Raw genomic sequence first — 20,263 nt, forward strand, 5'->3', positions numbered from 1 at the left:
GCAGATGCTCAACCACTGAGCCACCCAGGAGCCCATTCTTGTGGATTTCTTTCTGCCTTCCTGACTGCCTCCTTTCAGATTCCTTCTCCATTATCCTATTTCTAAATGCTGGAGTGTCTAGAGTCTGGCCTTGAACTTCTCTTTACTCTTTCCTCCAAATGACAGCCCACACATCTGGTCTAATCAGCTCATGCAGTTTAAAAACATGACTTAGTTGCTAACACCTGAACACCCAAAAATTTTAATTACAAAAATCTAGATTTCGGATTCCCCTTTTCAACAAAACCCCCAGAAAATCTGTCAATATTGGGATGGCATTCTCATAATGGAACAAGGAGCTGAATGGAGAAGGGGTCTCCTTGATGCTAGGTCTGTTTGTTATTCGTGACATCTAAGGTACAGTTCAGAACACAGTCCTGAGTCAGATTGCCAAGGTACCAAAGGCTCTCCTCCCTGGGTCGTCAGAACATCTTCCAGTCTGCGGTCGGTGAGCTTCATCGCAGGTTGGGTGGAATCCGCAGGTGCATCCTGGGGAGGGGGAGGGATGACCGCACTGTGAGCGGCTGAAGGGCGCCGCCCACTGAGAACTCAGCTCTCCAGTACAGACAAGAAATGTACTTTTAAAATACAGTATGTATCAAGCCGAATCGTAAAGTTCTTTTGGCAAAAGATTGCTATGGTCGTGTAAAAGCATCAAGTCTGGTCTTCCGTCGGCCTCTCTTGCTCAAGCAGCCTGGTGACACCAAGGGGAAGCCCATGCCCTCTTCCCTTGCACCCGGCTTTAGGAGGTGGAAAGATCCCTTAAATTTTAGCCGCTGGGCAAGGCCAGCCCTCGCTCGCAGGAGCTGGGAGTGCACGGGGACCAGTCCCGCCTTACGCGGTGGCGGGCTGCGGTGGGGCGCCGGGAAGGAGGGTCCGGCCCAGCTAGGGCGGAGACTTGGGCGGGGCCCGGCCCAAGAACCGCCTCAACCCCACCGGCTCGCCCCGCGCGCGCTTCCTCCAAACACTCTCCCTCCCACCCCTAACCCCCCCTTTACGCGTTCAGGGAGGGAGACTGCGGCTAGGGAACCAGGTCAGACGAGCCAGGGATCCTGCGCCGCCCAGAGGCAGCGGCCTCCGCCCAGGAAGCCCCACCCAGCGGGAGCCCGGACGTCGCGGCGCCCGCAGAGCCCACGCGCGACCGGGCGAGGGCGCGGGAGGGCGCGTGCGGCGTGACGCGACTCGCGGCGCGCCCCGTGACGCCATCGCGCCCGCTTTTGAAAGTTGGCGCCCGGGGCCGCCTCCCATGCTGCCCTGCGCCAACCCCTCCCCTCACCTTTCCTCCCCCGCCCTCCACTCGTCGCCCGGCCTGCCCCCCCACCCGTCCCTTCCCTTATCAGCACCCGCGGCCCCGGCAGCGCCGACGCAGGCGCACTGCACCGCGCCGCCGCCATTTTGTGTCCGAGCCTGTGGAGCGATTAAACCGTGCGCGGAGCTGCTTCTTTGGCGGCAGCGGCGGTGGCGGTAGCCGGTGCGGGTGCGCGGAGCTGGCCGGGGACGCCGGGTGGCCGGAGCGGTGGAGCGGCGGCGGAGCGGGCGCTGCAGGGGGTGTGGCGCGGAGGTAAGGGGGCCCGGGGTGGAGGAGGTTTCGCGGGCCGCCTCTAGGTGTCACGATGGGGCCGCTCCGGTCGGCGCTGGCTGCAGCCCGGCGCCAGCGCCGCCGCCGGGGGGTGTTTGTCTCCCTCTACCGTCCCTGCTGCGGCGCGGCCGCCGCCATTGCCCGTCGCCGCCGCGGCCCGGCCGCCCCCCCCGCGCCAACACCCGCCCGCTAGGCCTCCCTCCTGGCGGCGCGCTAGGCCTCCGGCGGCAGCGGCGGCAACAGAGGCCCGCGCGCCGGCGACTCCATTTTCCTTCCTTTGTCTCTGCCCTCGAGGCCGGCTCTTGGCCCGGCTGATTGCCCGGCCGTGGCCCGCCCTCTGCCCTCCGCCCCTCCCGCGGCGGGTGGCCTCAGCCGAAAGGCGATCCCTGCGTCCCGACTCCCGCGCCTTGCTCCGGGGTCCCGACCCACTGCCGCCGCGCGCGCGGTCCGGTTTCGGTGTAGTATGGGTGTCGGGCCTTGGCCGACGCCTCTCGGGCTGCCCCTCCTCCAGCCTGCCCGGTCCCCGGAACCTACCCGGCCGCTCTGCGAGCGTACCGCTGCCGCCCGGCTGCTCGGCGGTCGCTCCCGGTCCGCGCGCCGCCGCCGCTGGTCTCCGTCTCCGCCGAGTGGCGCAGGCGGCGCTGCTGCGGCTGCGAGCAGAGGGACCCCAGAGCTGCCGAGAGCTCCCTCTGCAAGGCTGGCTGAGCTGCTCGCGCCTCGACGCTGCCTGAGCGGGCGGGGGGACGCGCGCTCGCCGCCCCCGCCGGGCCGGGCTGCGCCCCCAAACTCGCGCCCCGGCTCCTCGCTGGACCTGACCGGTGCGGCCCCCCATGGTGGGCGGAAGAGACTCGAGTTCCGCACCAACTAGTTTTTCTACAGTCGCGGTCGGGACACCACTCGTAGTGATAGCCTGACTTTGTGCGTTAAGAGATCTCAAAGGGATCAAAATTTAATTTCATTCTGAGGTCAAGTGACGTGACAAATTCCTGAATTCGGGATTATGGGCTGGCTCAGTTGGTTCAGGCGATCCTTGAGTTTCCCTCCCGCGTTAAAATGTCCTGACGCTAACTTAGTACAGTATTTAGTACCTGATGCTTTAGAGCTAGGCGAAGGCAATTCTGCCCCGGAATTGTGCAACCCGATCTAAAGCGCCAGTAGGGCAGAATGAATTTATTCTTGACTCCACTGGTAATTTGCCCATACGCTGAAATATGAGGGTTGATGTTGTAATTGAATCCTGGGTCACTAGCTGCAGTTGGTTTATAAATATCTACGCCTAATGTAACTACTCTTTAGTAGCTGACTTCCTGTAGCCCAGAGTTGAGCATTAAGTAAACATTCGCATACGGACGTAGTCTTCATGCTTTGAGTTTAAATCAACTAGGAAAGTTAAAAATCTACGTCCCCTATAGGCGGCAAAAGAAGTTAAAACGGGGCATGTATATTAAATTTATTGTCCTTAACTGTTTTCTTGAATCGTTAAAAAGCTTCCTGTTGAATTGCCATAGTTTTCTCTCTTTATTTTCCTCAGATACTCTAGTACTTTAATATAGTATCGTGCAGCCGTTGCTGCATCAACTGGGGGTGCTTTGGAGAGAGGAAGATCTTGATTAACTTCTTTTTTTTATGATAAGCTATGTTAAGCTTATGAGGAAATTAAAACAGGCTGGTGCTAAGCAAAGTTGTTGCATCTGCTGTGTGTAATCTCAATCTGTAGGATTTTGCAGGAATATCTATAGGAGAGTCTTTCAGCATCCCTTTTTTGAACCTTACAAAAAATGTTCCTTCTCTCCCTCCTCTACAGTAAAACTAAAATTGCACTAACAAATGCAGTAGTGTTGATTGTCAGGTTTTGGAATAGAACCATGCTTAATTGTCGTAAGTCCATTTGTGTAATTCTTTGCATTCTTGAGATTTTTTTTATTTTCCTTCTAATATTGTGGATGGCAGGTAGTCTGTTTTACTTATAAAAATAAGCTCCGTATGGGTTAAAAATTAAAATCTAGAAGTTCTGTAATTGATTCAGGAGTAATTGTTTTCCCTGGTTATTTTTGTGTTCCACAGGCCATGTTTTGTTTCTTTATTCAGTTCTGCCCTATACAAGTCATCAGCTTCTTGGTCTTCCATATCATTTATGCTTTTTTAATGGTATAGACTTTGTCCACAGAGTTGCTATACTTTGAGGTTTTCTGTATGCTAGGATTCATACTTTATTTTTATTGGAAGATGAAGTCTACAGAGAATAAATTGAGGATATGAGGTTACCCAAAGGAACTTATTACTTAAGTCAGTAACAGAGGAAGATTACAACAGGAATGTTTGCCCACTTAGGAAAATACTGCTTATTTAATAGGAATTGTAAAAGTCATCCTTAGGGGGTCTATTTAACCAAAGTAAGAAAATTTAGAAGTTGTAAAAGTCATTCTTAAGATACATTCCAATTGCAAGCGCTTTTGGATTTTGCTTTAAATGACACACAAGATGAGGGACATCTTTGGGTGGCTTAGGGAGTTCTTTGGAAGTTCAGAGGCCACTTGTGGCTGACTATGGAGTCCTGGGCAGAGCCTTGCACAGTGGTGCCTTCTGACAAAAAGTCACCTCTAGAGACTTTTTTTTTTTTTCTTTAGGGATGCTGCTGGAATCCGCTTCACTCCCCTTCATCTACTTTATAGCTTCCATTTCATTTTTTAAACCAGAAGTTTAATTGATTATCTATCTACCTTATTTACCTATCTTGGTCCCAGATGACTTCAAGCTCTTTTGCTAGAAATTAGGTCCCTCTTCAAACAACTAAAATTTGTCATAATTTAATACTTTGAGAAAGAGCATACAGGTTTGAAAAGAACAGTAATGGCAAGTAATGTATAGCCTTGAAGACCCTGATTCACAATTGCTTGTGTAGATTTGGCATGCCATATTATTTTTTTCTAAACATCCCTAAATTTTAGTCATTATCTTCAAATCTTCCTGGCAGTATCTCTGTGTGTTTTCTTAGTGATAAGTATTTGAGTTCAAAGATGGGACGTTGTGTATAGACTGCTGTTACATACACCAAGAATAGCAACTTTCCCATACTTGATCGTTGTTTTTACTCATTCTTAGAATGTTGAGGTATATAAAATCTCATCCTCTTTTGAGACATGCTAGTAACAATATATGGACTCCAATACAAAAGGGTTTCTTGGACTAGGTATTACTAATCAGTTCAGGTTGTAAATTGCCTCTCAGCAGAGAAGATTTTTTTTTAGCTTCATCTAGTAAAGTATTAGCTTGGTTTTATGAGCTTTAATTAATTATGAGATGGATTCTCTTGTAGTTGTACCTTATATGTCAAATTCTTTGAAAACTCTTAATTCAAATTTAGCACTTTCATTTCACTTGGGAGTTTTTCTTTCCCCCTTTGGAAGTAAGTTCCACTCTACTGTTGTCTGAAGCTTGAGCTTGACAGTTCATTTATTTGTAATTTAGGGAGAAAAATGTTAGCTAACAGAGTATTTCATTGCTGTGCTTCTAGGAATTTCAAGTCAATGAAAGCTCTCTCCATGGTTATTAAACTGAAAAATACAGTCTCATGTAAACTAACTTAATCAGTAAAGCTACTACTTGCTGAAGATAAGGAAGTATATGCTAAAGAACTATTATTATATCTATAAGAATTAATTTGGGGGGACACCTGGGTGGCTCAGCAGTTGAGCTTCTGCCTTCGGCTCAGGGCGTGATCCCAGGATCTGGGATCGAGTCCCGGATCCGGCTCCTTGCAGGGAGCCTGCTTCTCCCTCTGCCTGTGTTGTGTCTCTGCCTCTCTCTCTGTCTCTCATGAATAAATAAATAAAGTCTTTTTAAAAAATTAATTTTTGTTAGTTTGAATATATATACATGTGCCATTATTTGTTTGCAGGATCATAATGGTTTTTTCTTTTTAAGATTTTTTTTAATTTTAAGATTTTATTTATTCATGCGAGACAGGGAGAGAGGCAGACACAGGCAGAGGGAGAAGCAGGCTCCCTGTGGCGAACTCGATGCAGGACTCCCATCCTAAGACCTCGGGAATCATACCCTGAGCCTAAGGCAGACGCTCAACCACTAAGCCACCCAGGTGTTCCTAAGACTTTTTTTTTTTTTTTTTTTTTTTAATTTCTCTCTGTGCCCAACTTGGGGCTCCAACCTACAACCCTGAGATCAAGAGTCACATGCTTGGGATGCCTGAGTGGTTCAGCGGTTGAGGTTGAGTGTCTGCCTTGGCTCAGATGTGATCCTGGAGTCCTAAGATTGAGTCCCACATTAGGCTTCTGGCATGGAGCCTGCTTCTCCCTCTTCCTGTGTCTCTGTGTCTCTCGTGAATAAAATTTATTTATTTATTTATTTATTTAAAGATTTTATTTATTTACTCACTAGAGACAGAGACGGGGGTTGGGGGGCAGAGACATAGGCAGAGGAAGAAGCAGGCTCCATGCAAGGAGCCTGATGTGGGACTTGATCTTGGGACTCCAGGATCACCCCCCTGGGCCAAAGGCAGGTGCTAAACCTCTGAGCCACCCAGGAATCCTCAAATAAATAAAATCTTTAAAAAAAAAAAAAAGTCACATGCTCTACAAAGTGAGCCAGCCAGGACCCCACATGGGTACGGTTTTGATAATTACAGATCTTTAGTCATTTATATATTAAGCAAATGTCGAAAAAAATAAGTGTTTTATTATTGGCTTGATAGAATTTATGGAATGCTTTGTTTAGTAATGTGACGTATTAAAACATATTGTTTATTTTTTTTGTTTGCTTTTTTTAATGTATTGTTTCTTAACCAATTTTTTCCATTTTCATCTTGCCCTCATTTTGCTTTTCATATTATGTATGCATTTATGCATATTTAATGTTCATAAAATTATTTGTATTTCTGTTTTAGAATGATTGCAGATCTGGAGCCAAAGAACAAGATGCACTAGTGGACAGATTGCTAACCAGGGGCTTGAGAGTTCTGTTTTCCCTCCTCAAACTGACTTTGCAGTCACGGAGAGGTAAATGCTCTTTCCATTTCTTGAAAATGGGAGTAGTAAATCCTTTCTAGGGTGGAAGGATTTGCTATTTTGTTCTTAGGTATAGGAGATCCAGGACGGTGGGTAATTGAGGGCATATAGGTTTTATAGTCTGAGTCCTTCGTTTGGAAGTCCACTACCATATATTAGCTGGGTGACACTGAGCAAGTTACTTAACCTTTCTATTCCTGTGGTCACCATTTGTGAGAGAACAGCACAACAATTACAGAGGCTGTTCTCCAAGTCAATGAGAATGTTTGTAAGCATTAAGTACCATTCTGAGTGTGTACATAGAAGGACCTCCAGGAAATGGTTGTTTTTCTGCAGAAACCTTTGAAATGTGTATTCTGACTATTGGCAAATGAAGTCCACAGTCTGTGGTGATTTGAAATTTTGTTGGAACCATATTCTTGGGGAAATGGATCTGAGATAAAAGTTGTCTTCGTCAATAAGAGTTAGCCTAGCTGCTGACCCATTTTTGCATCATTATCAATAATTTTTAAAAAACATTTTAAAGAGTCACTTAAAATTTACTGTAGCCTATGATTTGTTATAAAATATATTGGACATCATAGGGAACTTGAAATAGACCTTATAAATGTTGAAATCTACTAGGATTTGGAATCTCATCAACAAGCGATGTAGGGTTCTGGGTAGGAAAATTACCTCTTAGCCTAAGAGAAAGCACATGAAAATGTGAAAATTTTTTAAAATATGAAAATGGCTTAATTTTACTTGTGTAATGGCAAAAGGGGGAAAGGTGGGAATTACAAATGCTGGCATTAGATAAGCTTATGTGAAGGAATCATCTAAATGACAACTACTAAGATTTTTCTTACAAGCTGTGCCTGGAGCAAATAGAGAGGAGGAAGGAAACAGGAGTGAAAGCTCTACTATTCTTCTCATCTCTATTTTCCATGGGCAGCTTGGTACATTGATAGATGGGAATGGCAAGGTCTGTGTGCTAGTGTTCTGTCACTCCAGAAATAATTTGTACCCTGCAGGTTTTTTTTAGGAGTGTTGACACAGTATATATTAATGAGCTGCTGAAAAGAAAAACAATACTAATTTGAAAAGCTGTTGGGGAAAACTAGCCGTAAGAGTTTGGGGAATGGGGTTGTAGGAACATGTTGGTCACTTTTAAGTGTTATGGCTATTTAATTGTTTAGATCCCTGTTTCTCAAACTGGGATATGAATACCCTTAGGGTACAAAGTGGTATGATTCCGGGGTACTTGAAGCCACAAGATAAACATGATCCATCTTCTTGGAGCTTCAATTGTGCTCATTGAGGGGGCGGTGAGTTAAGTAATTTGACTGGTAAGTAATTTTTAAATTTTTACATTAAAACAAATACATATTTTTAGGATCAGAATGGGAACCACGTATGACTGTCTAAGATAACACAGGTTTTCAACAAAGTGAGTCATGAATGCCTGGGATTAAGAATTGCTCTTTGTATAGGTACTATAGTGAAAGCATTCAAGAAGCAATACTTTTGAGATATAGAACAGCTCTATCTTTCAGCTCTTTACTTTGTTCCCTGTAGTATCCTACTGTGGGATATGGTTGTTAAATTGTATTAAATGGTGCTTGTTAGCTTGGATGCACGTTCCTGCACATGCCCAACATGCACAAGAGCTCTGTACATATTGGTAGGCAGTTCTAGATGGCTGGACCAAGTCAGAAATACTGTCATTAAGACCATTCCAATGACCTAAGAATTAGAATTATTTTTTTCTTTTAAAGACTTTATTTATTTTATTCATGAGAGACCAAGATCACACCCTGAGCCAAAGGCAGACCAACCACTGAGCCACCCAGGCATCCCAAGAATTAGAATTTTTAAAGCAATGAGCAAAATCAGGTCTAAAATTGTAAATTCTGTAAAACAGAATTTTGAAAACAAGTATCACATTAACTTCATCATAATTAACAATTTATACTGATTTTGTTACCCACCCATTCAAGTTGTTAAGTAGTCAAAGTTATAATAAAGTGGCTAAAAAAAAAAGTGGCTAAGTCTTAAATTGTAGACCTTGTGACTCCTAAGATAGTTACTCAGAAACATCTAAACTGTTCTGTGTGTTTTAAATTTACTAAGTGTTATTAGTGTATTGCTCTTAATATAAGTGGCACATAAGAATTATATTTCCTATTATTGATAATATCTGTTCTTTGAATATAAGTTTTATATTTGAACCTAGTTTGTTCTAGATATGAGCATGACTTTCTCTGAAATGTATTTGAATTGAATCAACCCGGATGTTTAGATGTGCTCTAAATATTTATAGTATTTATTGAACACTTATAAGGTGTTCATTATATTTTTTGAACCCTTGCCCTTCTACTTTGTGTCTACTAATTGGTTGCATTAGATACTAGGGATTCGAAGATGAATAAGAAAAAGATGGTTTTCCTCAAGGTCTTGAGTATGGGGCAAGAGATCAGTAAATAAGTGTTGCTTGTGCTCTCATAAAAGTGTGGGATTCAGGGAGAATAGTTACAGGGGTTGGTGAGAGATGTTGCGAAAGGCTTTCTGGAGGAGAAACCCTGATGTAGGTGTATGAGGAAATTCAAAAGCATACAATTGGATTTTAATCCTACTAGGGCACCAAGGTTTAGTCAGTGTTTTTTAATAGCTACATAGCTTTGGGCAAGTCCATTAGGGGTTACTTCCTTGTGCCTTTTCTCATTGGTAAAATGACATATTTACCTTGTTACAGGCTTATGGCAGTTAAATGAAGTATGGTTAAGGGGGAATATGTATATATATTTATATATTTGTGTATATGTATATAAACATGTATTTATGTCTGTAACTACAATGTGCTGTGTAGAAGTAAAATTATGATCTTTAGAATAGTTGGTCATTGTATATATTTTGCATTAAGCTACAGTGATGACAATTAGACTGTATAGAAGTTAGGTGAATGAAGTAATATGGATGAGAAAATTCTATTAATCAAAACCTGTTGATCAGGGGATCCCTGGGTGGCTCAGCAGTTTAGCCCCTGCCTTCGGCCCAGGGCGTGATCCTAGAGTCCTGGGACCGAGTCCCACATCAGGCTCCCTGCATGAAGCCTGCTTCTCCCTCTGCCTGTGTCTCTGCCTCTCTCTCTCTGAATGAATAAATAAAATCTTTAAAAAAAAAAAAAAAACAAACAAACCTGTTGATCAGTAGAGAAATGGATAAGGAAACAGAGCCACACTGTTTTGGGAGCAATTTTTGATAACCACAAAAAGAAACTGATTGGGAATACTGTTAACTAGCAAAATGCTTAAGAAATTTATTTTTTTAAATACAGTAGAAAAAAATTGTTATGGAATAAAAGCAAAGAAAAAAAACCAAAACCTGGCACATAGCAGAAACCTAGTGAGTAATTGAATGAATGCCTAGGAAAAAGACCAAACAGACGTCAAAAAACTGGTCAAAATATAATAAACTAACAGTGCAAGGGTGGTTGGATCTAGGGTAACTTTTCTGTTTTTTTTTTTTTTTTCTTTTTTTAAAAAAGATTTTATTTATTCATGAGAGATACAGAGGGAGAGAGAGAGAGGCAGAGACCCAGGCAGAGGGAGAAGCAGGCCCCATCCCATGCAGGGAGCCTGACGCAAGACTCCATCCCAGGACTCCAGGATCACACCCTGGGCCGAAGGCAGGTGCCAAACCGCTGAGCCACCCAGGGATTCCTTTTCCTGGTTTTCTATAGTTGTATAACATCTTGTAGTGCAAATAGATTCTCTTTCTTCTTCTTCTTCTTTTTTTTTTTTTTTTTAAGATTTTATTTGTTTATTCGTGAGAGACCCAGAGAGGAGAGAGAGGCAGAGGCAGAGGGAGAAGCTTGCTCCTCACAGGGAGCCCAATGTAGGACTCAATTCCAGAATATTGGGATTATGCCTTAGGTAGAAGGAAGACACTCAACCGCTGAGCCACCCAGGCGTCCCTTTTCCTTTTTCTTTTTAAAGATTTTATTCTTTTTTTTTTTAAGAGTTTTTTTTAAAGATTTTATTTATTTATTCATGGAGACGGGGGGGTGGGGGCACAGACATAGGGAGAAACAGGCTCCAGGCAGAGAGCCCAACATGGTACTCGATCCCGGGTCTTCAGTATCACACCCTAGGCTCAAAAGCAGCATTAAACTGCCGAGCCACCTGGGCTGCCCATAAAGATGTTCCTTATTTATTCATGAGAGAGACAGAGAGAGAGGCAGAGGCACAGGCAGAGGGAGAAACAGGCTCCGTACAGGAAGCCCGATGTAGGACTCGATCCCAGGTCTTCAGGATCACACCCTGGGCTGAAGGTGGCACTAAACCGCTGAGCCACCTGGGCTGCCGTTAATTGTTTTGTTTAGTTTTTGTTTTTAAATAAAGTAGCATTAAAAAAAGAAAAAAAGAAAATAAGTAAAGTAGCATTGCCAAAATTTGGGAATGACCATATTCAACGGTGGGGAAGTGATTAAATTATGAATATCTTTTTAAAAATTACGAATATCTATAAAATAAAATGTCATGCAACCATTGTGTTATGTATAGTAGTATATTGAAAGGGAGAGATTTGAGACATACTACATAAAGTAGATTATCAAATAGTATGCACAAATATGTGTATGTATATAGGGAGGGGACCATGGATATAAACCAGAAAGTTTGTTTATACAAACCTATAGATTTATGTTTTTGGTTTATCTGGGTTTTCTCCTATACATGTATTATATAATTTTTATTTTTTATTTTTTAAGATTTTATTTATTTATTCATGAGAGACACAGGCAGAGGGAGAAGCAGGCTCCATGCAAGGAGCCCGATGTGGGACTCGATGCCAGGTCTCCAGGGTCATGCCCTGAGCTGAAGGCAGGGCTAAACCGCTGAGCCACCCGGGGTGCCCTGTATTATATAATTTTTAAAGGGAAAAGGAATCCAGTATAGTAAGAATTAGTACTAAAGTGTTCTGATAAATATAATGAAATAATAAAAGTTTTTGTCTTGTTTACGCTGGCAGTAAAGTCTAGACTTCTTGAGTGGATTTGAAGCCTTGCCAGAACATTGTTGCAGAAGTGCAAGCATGAGGAGGAGGCAGGAGGCAGGAGGGAGAGTACTAGTAGCCACCTATCTGCCCAAGTATTAGAAGGAATTGAGGTTACAGAGGCAATTCTTAGAACCTTCCTCACTTAGATTTGGTCTTAAACCTTTTTTGTATCACCTGAGTAATGTTTAGTTTCTTTCTTTGGAAAGTCTAATATTTGTAGAACTAAAATCCAAAGAACTCTTTTTTTTTTTTTAAGATTTTATTTATTCATTAGAGACACGAGGTGGGGGAGGAGAGAGGGAGAGAGACAGACACAGGCAGAGGGAGAAGCAGGCTCCATGCAGGGAGCCGGATCTGGGACTCGATTCCAGGTCTCCAGGAACACGCTGTGGGCCAAAGGTGATGCTAAACCTCTGAGCCATCCAGGCTGCCCTTTTATTTTGTTTCTACAGAGATAAACACTATTAATAGTTTGATGTGTTCCCTTTTGAGTTTTTCCCCTGCGCTTTTGTAAATGGGCATGTACATTATAGTACAGTTTTATGTTTTTTGTTTTTCCTAGAGAAGGTGGGGGGAGAGGGAGAGAGAATCTCAAGCAGGCTCCATACCCAGTGCAGAGCCCAATGCAGGGCTCAATCTCATGACCCTAAGATCATGACCTAGTCAAAATCAAGAATTGGTTGCTTAACTGACTGAGCCACCAAGGCACATATAATATAATAGTATTAAAGGAAGAATGTAATTGTGCTATACAAGTATTTTGTAACTACCACATTAAATAAAAACACATGGGGGTGAATGTTTCAAATAGTACAAAATGTGCAGTGAAAAGTAATAACTTTTTTCTACCCCTGATCCCTCAGTTTTCTTCCTCGGAGGTAATAAATATTACAGCTTTTCATATATCCTTCTGGAGAAAATCATATGCATGCATAAGCATGTGTGTGTGTATCCTTTTTAAAAAAACAGATGGGGGATCCCTGGGTGGCGCAGCGGTTTGGCACCTGCCTTTGGCCCAGGGCGCGATCCCGGAGACCCGGGATCGAATCCCACGTCGGGCTCCCGGTGCACGGAGCCTGCTTCTCCCTCTGCCTGTGTCTCTGCCTCTCTCTCTCTCTCTGTGACTATCCTAAATAAAATGAAAAAAATAAAAAAATAAAAAAATAAAAATAATAATAATTAAAAAATAAATAAAAAAAATAAAAAAACAGATGGTATCATACAATGCACATAGTCCTGGGCATTTAAGTTGTTTTCAGTTTTGCTGTTAGACAAAGAAGTTCTAGTAGATATCCTTGCATACACCTCTTTGTGCACTTGTACTAGTGTATTTATAGGATGACTTCATATAAATTTAATTGCTTGAATATTCCTAGAAGAGGGAATAGCATATACAAAGGCCCAGAGGCAAGAGGAGAGAGCCCAGAATGTTCTGGCTACTGAAAGCAGTTTAGTATGATTAGAGCAGAGTGTGTGAGGCTGGATGCAGATCTGCTGATAGGGCCTTAAAGGACCCTGTAGTCTAGGTTTAAGAGTTTATTAGACTTCAGCTTATAGGTTTTCACTTGGGAGGTTTCAGAATTGAAATCTCCTTCCTGATAATAAATTACCATTTTAAAAATCTGTGTCCATTGTGTGAAAAATGGATGGTAAGGAAGCAAAGAGAGAAAGCAGGGAAACTAGTTTGACGAAGGCCGTTGCATCGGTCCAGGCAAGATGTCATACCTGCCTAACTTAAGATAGGGAATCTCGCTAGAAATGCTATTTGTTTTTTTTGTTTTTTTTTTGTTTTTTTTTAATTTATTTATGATAGTCACAGAGAGAGAGAGAGGCAGAGACACAGGCAGAGGGAGAAGCAGGCTCCATGCACCGGGAGCCCGACATGGGATTTGATCCTGGGTCTCCAGGATCGCGCCCTGGGCCAAAGGCAGGCGCTAAACCGCTGCGCCACCCGGGGATCCCCTGCATTCTCTTTTGTAAGCTTCCTTCATGTTATATGTTATGAACATTTTCCCCCATTAGATACTTTACGTTATTTCAAATTACTAAGAATGTACTTCTTTATTGCTGGTTAAGTTTTCTAACCTGTTCCTTTGGGGATAAGTCTCTTGGTTTTGGCCCTAGCATTTTGCCTCTAATACTTCATCTCTCCTCTTCCCCACTGTTTGAATTATTTCTAATATAAAAGTAGATGGACTTTGAGTAAGAGCCAAGTTAATTGTACATTTGAGTGCACAGATTTTGAGGTGTGATAATAGCTATTCATAGTCCTTTTTTTCTTTTTAAGGATTTTATGTATTTATTCATAAGAGACAGACATAGGCAGAGGGAGAAGCAGGATCCCCTTAGGAAGCCTGATGTGGACTCGATCCCTGAACCCCAGGATCACGCCCTGAGCTGAAAGCACAGCTTAACCACTGAGCCATCTAGGTGTCCCCAGAGTCCTTTTATTTTGATTTTATTCTTGACTGTTCTCAGTAGTAGATATTTGATGATTTAATGACTTTCAGATACGTCTGCATCTTAGCTAATGGCTAAGTAGATTATCCTATCAAGTATATAGTTATGGCTTTAAGCATTTTTCACACTAAAATTAAATCCTCTGTTTCTTATTTTGAAGGAGGGTAGATGCCTCCCCAACAAGAAGGGTGGCAAATAAGAGTCCTAAAATGTTGTAGATTGATGAGGGTTTTTTTTTTTTTTTTTTTTTAAGATTTTATTTATTTATTCGAGAGAGGCAGAGACACAGGCAGAGGGAGAAGCAGGCTCCATGCAGGGAGCCCAGTGTGGGATTCGATCCTGGGTCCCTGGGATCACTCCCTGGGTTGAAGGCGGCACTAAACCGCTGAGCCACCAAGGCTGCCCTGATGAGGGTTTGTTGTTGTTTTTTTTTTTTTTTTTAAGATTTTATTTATTTATTCAAGATAGACACAGAGAGAGAGAGAGAGAGAGGCAGAGACACAGGTAGAGGGAGACGCAGGTTCCATGCAGGGAGCCGGACTCGGGACTCGATTCCAGGTCTTCAGGATCACGCCCTGGGCTGAAGGTGGTGTCAAACCACTGGGCCATCAGGGCTGCCCTTGATGAGGGTTTTTAAGAGCAAATGTCTTGATGTTCTGTGTGTAGGGGGAGTATGCAGGGTTATACAGTGATTATACCTTGACTTTGAGCAGCCTTTCTAGTTTAAAACATAACCTAATGGAGGGAGGAAACAGCCAATCTGGTAGATTGTACCTAATGTTTATGGTGTTTCTGCCTGACACAGAGATTTCTTATTAGATTACTTGGGCTTCCAAGGTGCCTCGGTAGCTCAGTTGGTTGTGTCTAACTTTTGATTTCAGCTCAGGTCATGATCTCAGGGTCCTGAGATCAAGCCTTGCCTGGAGCTACATGCTGAGGTGGAACCTGCCTGAGATTCTTTCCCTTTCCCTCTGTCCCTACCCCCCTCTAAAATTTCCTGGACTTCAGATGTAAATGACAGTTGGTAGAGTGATGTGCATTAGCCATCTTCATCTAAATAGATTGTAGAGACCTCTTCCTGATTCTTTGTTACAGACAAGTAGACTGTGAAGCTAGGGAACTACCTTTTGTTCCATCCTTTTGTACAACTTTGCTGTATGCACTTGTTAAAATTTCCGGTCTTTTTTAGCTGGGATGTGGGGTACTTGTTCCTTTACCTGCAAGGATGAATCTAACTTCATAATCTAACCTAAAAAAAGAAGTATAGGATGTTAAGCCCAGATTAAAGTTGAAGTAATCTGGCAATCTCTTTTATAGAAAATAAACCTAAGAGAGTGATTTGCCTGAGGTCATAGATGTAGGGCAAGTGCTTCTGCCTTTTTTGTTCTTCCCCGTTTGGGTCTGCATAGTCTAGGTTTCACAGAATGTCCTGCTGCATTTGGTTTGGAGCTAATTATTTGCTATATATTCAGCTTTTTTGATCTCTTTTGTCAGAAATATAAATCCATGTATTTCTATAGAAGAAAAGTGTGAAGACTATATACACTGTTACTGCTCCTGCACACTGGCACACATTAGGTTTTTAGTATCAGATTTTTTTTTTAACATAGTCACCAACTTTAAAGGTTGTCTGTGTATGCAATGCATTGTTAGACTCTGGCTGTCACTAATATTAAAGCTTGGTATCTAGTACCAGCTGTGTTCAGAATTTGAGCTTAAATTCAACAATTTACCTCAAAGAGGTAAATACCTCTTTCATTATAATTCAGGGCTTCTTCAGAATCTTTCAGTAGTTTCTCTGTGATAAGAACAGACCATCATTGATTGGAAACCAGTGTTGCTTATCACCTATTTTTAGTATTGTCCAGTTGGACCATTGAAAGTTGTAAATTATTTCAGCCTGCTACTTCTTATTTTTTTATAAACTCTGGTATAACAGAAAGCTGGCAGAGAATGTTCATGATCATATATCATAAAGCAGGTACAAGGTATTTTACATTCACACAAGTATGTATGTACCCATTCTATAATAACAGGGGATACCCTAATTGCCTGTGATACTTCTTGTGTCTCTGAATTATTTGTATCTTTAACTTTCTGCTCCTACTTAAAATTTTTTGTTATGAATATATGTTGAGATTATAAAATAATAGTGACATGGTTACCTCTTTGTAATAAATTGTATTTTACAATTTTTTTTTCTTTCTGGCATCTTGCCAGACAAGGTCTTTAGCTCCTCTAATCATGTCTTTTAGATATTTATAAGTATATAATTTTTCCCCCAATTTCTTAGGTAAGCTATTGCCTATATCTCCTTTCCTATATTTGTTTCCATATTTTTAGAGTAACCAAATTGACAGATTATTTGTTTTCATAATCTAATGTAGTTTAAAGTAACATTCTGTTTCTTCCATTAAGCTTCTGTATGTGTTCCTATACACGTATAGCTTTTATCTGTTTTTAGATTTCTTTTGTTCTATTGAATAGTACTTAAGCAATTATCTGTACTTCATTCTACTATACTATTTATTCACTAAGAATATCGTACTCTCTTTATTTTTTTATAGATTTATGTATTTATTTACTTATTTGAGAGCAAACATGTACAAGCAACGTGTGAGGGAGAAGCAGGCTGCCCACTGAGCAGGGAGCCCAGTGTGGGCCTTAATTCCAGGACCCCGGGATCCAGGCACCTTTCTTACTCTGTTAAAAATATACTATTATTTGATTTTTGTTCAGAGAACTCCTATTGCCATTTATTATTGTGCCTTTAGTATGAGTATGCATTGTTGAATTTAAGCTGTTGACTTCTGATTTAACATTGATCTTATAGGAGACCCCATTTACCAAATAAAAATGGTCTTGGTAACGCCAAGTACCCTTCATGAGCAAGTACTGGTTTATAGAAACACTCAAGCAGTGGCTACAGGATCACTGAGAGACATTGCAAAACCAGGAGTTCACTCCTGTCACATATGTCCACTTCTCTTTACTTTTTTTCCTTGTGTCATGTGTTGAGCTTGTTGATATCATGTAGAGAGATATTTTGTTGATGGCCGATGGTAGAGGTAAAACTTAGTAAGACTTCCTTCTTGGGTAGGAAGGAATGGAATACATTCCATTATTGCATATGTGGAAGTCATACTAGTTTTGAGATAAACTTTGTAGATTTTTCTCTAAACAAAACAATTTTTTTTTTAAAGATTTTATTTATTCATGAGATAGAGAGGCAGAGACACAGGCAGAGGGAGAAGCAGGCTCCATGCAGGGAGCCCGATGTGGGACTCCATTCTAGGACTCCAAGATCAGGCCCTGGGCTGAAGGCAGGCGCTAAACTGCCGAGCCATCCAGGCATCCCTACCTGGGAACCTTTTAAAATATCTCTTCTACCCTAGACCTACTGAATCAGAATCTCTGGGATCTATGTATTTTAAACCTCACCAGGTGATCCTGATACCATCCAGGTTTGGGAACTGCTCACATAGAATCTGCCTCAAAATCCGTAGAATGTGGCTCTTAGATGTTCTATAAATTCTATATTGTGTGTGTCTGTAACTTATTCCTTTTTATGACATATTTATTCAAGGTGACAGACTTGCCATAGATCCCCAGCCTAGCTCATTCCCAGTAATGAAAGACTAAAGGACTACTCTAAAGATAGTGTAACTCTGAGCTGCTTTCAGGGTTATGGGCTTGGAGCAGAGCAAAGAGATCTGCTAGTTCTGATATCATCACCCTGGGGAGCACAAGGAGAAGTGAGGCATTAAGTTGCTGTATTCCAGCAAAAGTGTCACTCAGGTTATGGAAAGCAGAGAGGGGCACCGTGTGCTTGGGAAGCAGCTTTTTTTTTTTTTTTTTTAATTTTTTTTTTAAATTTTTATTTATTTATGATAGTCACAGAGAGAGAGAGAGAGGCAGAGACACAGGCAGAGGGAGAAGCAGGCTCCATGCACTGGGAGCCCGATGTGGGATTCGATCCTGGGTCTCCAGGATCGCGCCCTGGGCCAAAGGCAGGCGCCAAACCGCTGCACCACCCAGGGATCCCCGGAAGCAGCTTTTACTCAGTGTTGAGGCACCAGCATGTTGACTCCCAGATACACTTTGTCTTCTGTTTCATGTGTAAATTGTTCAATAAGTGAGATAAACAGGCTGCCCTTAGTGAGAAACCAGATCATGAGCATGACCTCCAAAGTCAGGTCACACTAATAAATCTGAAATGGCTTAGTACCGTTTCACTTATGTTGAATTTTTTTGCACAGAATTTGTCTAATTCCATACATATCCTCTTTTAGCATGTTCCTCTCTACTGTACTTTGCCTGTCAGGGTCCATCTCCTCTTTTAAGATCCAGATGTAGCATTTCCTCTCCTTCAAGCCCTCTTTTACCCACCTATGCCATCATTTGTGCCAAGGTGGTGGGAAGTATGTTAATCCCAGCTATAGCACTCAGTCACACTACCATAGACCCTTAAACAATGTGGGGTTAGGGGCGCCAATGCCCTCCACCCCCCACCCCAGCCTCTCCTGGGTATTACTTTTAACTCCCAAAAAATGTAACTAACAGCCTGCTGTTGACCAAAAGCCTCACTAATAACCTAAACAATTGATTAATACTTATTTTTTATGTTACATGTATTATATACTGTGTTCTTATAATCATGGGAACTTGGGATTACTATTTTTGCCAAGAGTGTATAGATAGTCTTCTAATGTGCTCCAGAAAATAAGTTAGGGTTTGTTTTTTTGTTTGTTTGTTTGTTTTTTAGCAATCACTTATCCCTTGTAAAGAACAGTATATTAAAAAGTTGTGGTAGTTTTATTTATAAAATAGACTACGAGAAATTATCCTTTTTTACTATCTCATTCTCAGTATCTATCTATCATTTTTAGTACATTTGTATTTTACAATAACTGATCTCCCCAGAGGACTAAACTCTGTATTGCTGAATGTAAAAGGTTATTTTGGTTGATTTCCTTTGGAAAATATCTGACATATTGGCTGTACAGCAGTATAATCTAGGTGATAAATTACTAAATTTTACTGTCTTCAAAATTAGAATAGTCAGTCTTTATTTAAATTTTTTTTTTTTTCGGGCAGCCCAGGTGGTTCAGTGGTTTAGCACTGCCTTCAGCCCAGGGCGTGATCCTGGAGACCCAGGATTGAGTCCCACGCCAGGCTCCCTGCATGGAATCTGCTTCTCCCTCTGCCTGTGTGTGTGTGTGTGTGTCTCTCTCTCTCTCTGTTTCTCATGAATAAATAAAATCTTTAAAAAAAACTTTTTTTTCATCCAGAACATATTTATTGAGCACCTACAGTGCATGATTCAGGGCATTTTGTTTTATTTTTTTTTAAGTAAGCTCCACGTACAACATGGGGCTTGAACTTACGACCCCAAGATCAAGAGTCACATGCTCTACTGGCTGAGCTAGCTAGGTGCCTCTAGCCTTTATTTTTATTGGTAGGATTTTTAAGATCTAACCCATAATTGTATTGTTAGGACTTTTTATTTTTCTTTAAGAAATCACACAAGAAATGGCACAAACAGCAATAAAGGAAATCATACAGCTAAGCTACGATGAAGCATACAATATTTTGTTTTTCCATATTCCCTGCTCTTGTTATGGACAGGAACTATTTATATGTGTTTCACATGATAGTAATGTCGATATTGAGTGTCTGATATTGTCGACTGTTTATGTAACAGTGTTTTGTATTTATTGCTGTAGAGGATACGGAATTAAAAGGCATAATAATTCCTCTCAACAAGCTAATAGACTATTTGAGGGAAAAACAAACTTAGAACAGTGTACTACAGTGAAAACCAGACAAACATAAAGTCAGTTTATACTTGAGAAGATGTGATTTAGGGGATCACTTGAGTTGGGAGGGGACAAAACAATAGGCACTTGTTTAGAAGATGCCTGTAAGGTGAGGTTAGGTGGGTGGAAAGGATGAGGACAAACTCTTCAGAGTTTTGAGAGTGCAGCTAAAGAATTTGGAGCTGATGGGTGCCTGGCTGGCTCAGTCAGTAGAACATGCAACTCTTTTTTTTTTTTTTTTTAATTTTATTTATTTATTCATGAGAGACACACACAGAGAGAGAGGCAAAGACATGGGCAGACGGAGA

At 41.8% G+C, this 20,263-nt stretch overlaps 1 protein-coding gene and 1 long non-coding RNA gene across 6 annotated transcripts in view; one reads left to right on the forward strand and one right to left on the reverse strand.

Annotated features, from left to right (window-relative positions):
* Positions 1-225: 225 nt before the first annotated feature.
* On the reverse strand, positions 226-2,859 carry LOC144307539 (uncharacterized). Its single transcript, XR_013374391.1, has 2 exons — positions 2,153-2,859; positions 226-528 (listed from the first exon to the last, which is right to left on the reverse strand). It is a non-coding gene; the product is annotated as an uncharacterized LOC144307539 (long non-coding RNA).
* The window catches only part of CTCF (CCCTC-binding factor), a 54,877-nt gene continuing 36,019 nt past the window's right edge, over positions 1,406-20,263 (forward strand). The window contains exons 1-3 of one of the 5 annotated variants that reach the window (XM_077887276.1): positions 1,406-1,600; positions 6,519-6,630; positions 7,855-7,967. The gene's annotated coding sequence lies outside the window, so the exon portion shown is untranslated. The remainder of the gene's footprint in view (positions 1,601-6,518; positions 6,631-7,854; positions 7,968-20,263) is intronic. The other 4 variants (XM_077887296.1, XM_077887285.1, XM_077887301.1 and 1 more) reach the window with 4 other exon arrangements.

This window comes from Canis aureus, chromosome 3 (genome assembly GCF_053574225.1).
Source record: "Canis aureus isolate CA01 chromosome 3, VMU_Caureus_v.1.0, whole genome shotgun sequence".
Taxonomy (NCBI): Eukaryota; Metazoa; Chordata; class Mammalia; order Carnivora; family Canidae; genus Canis; species Canis aureus.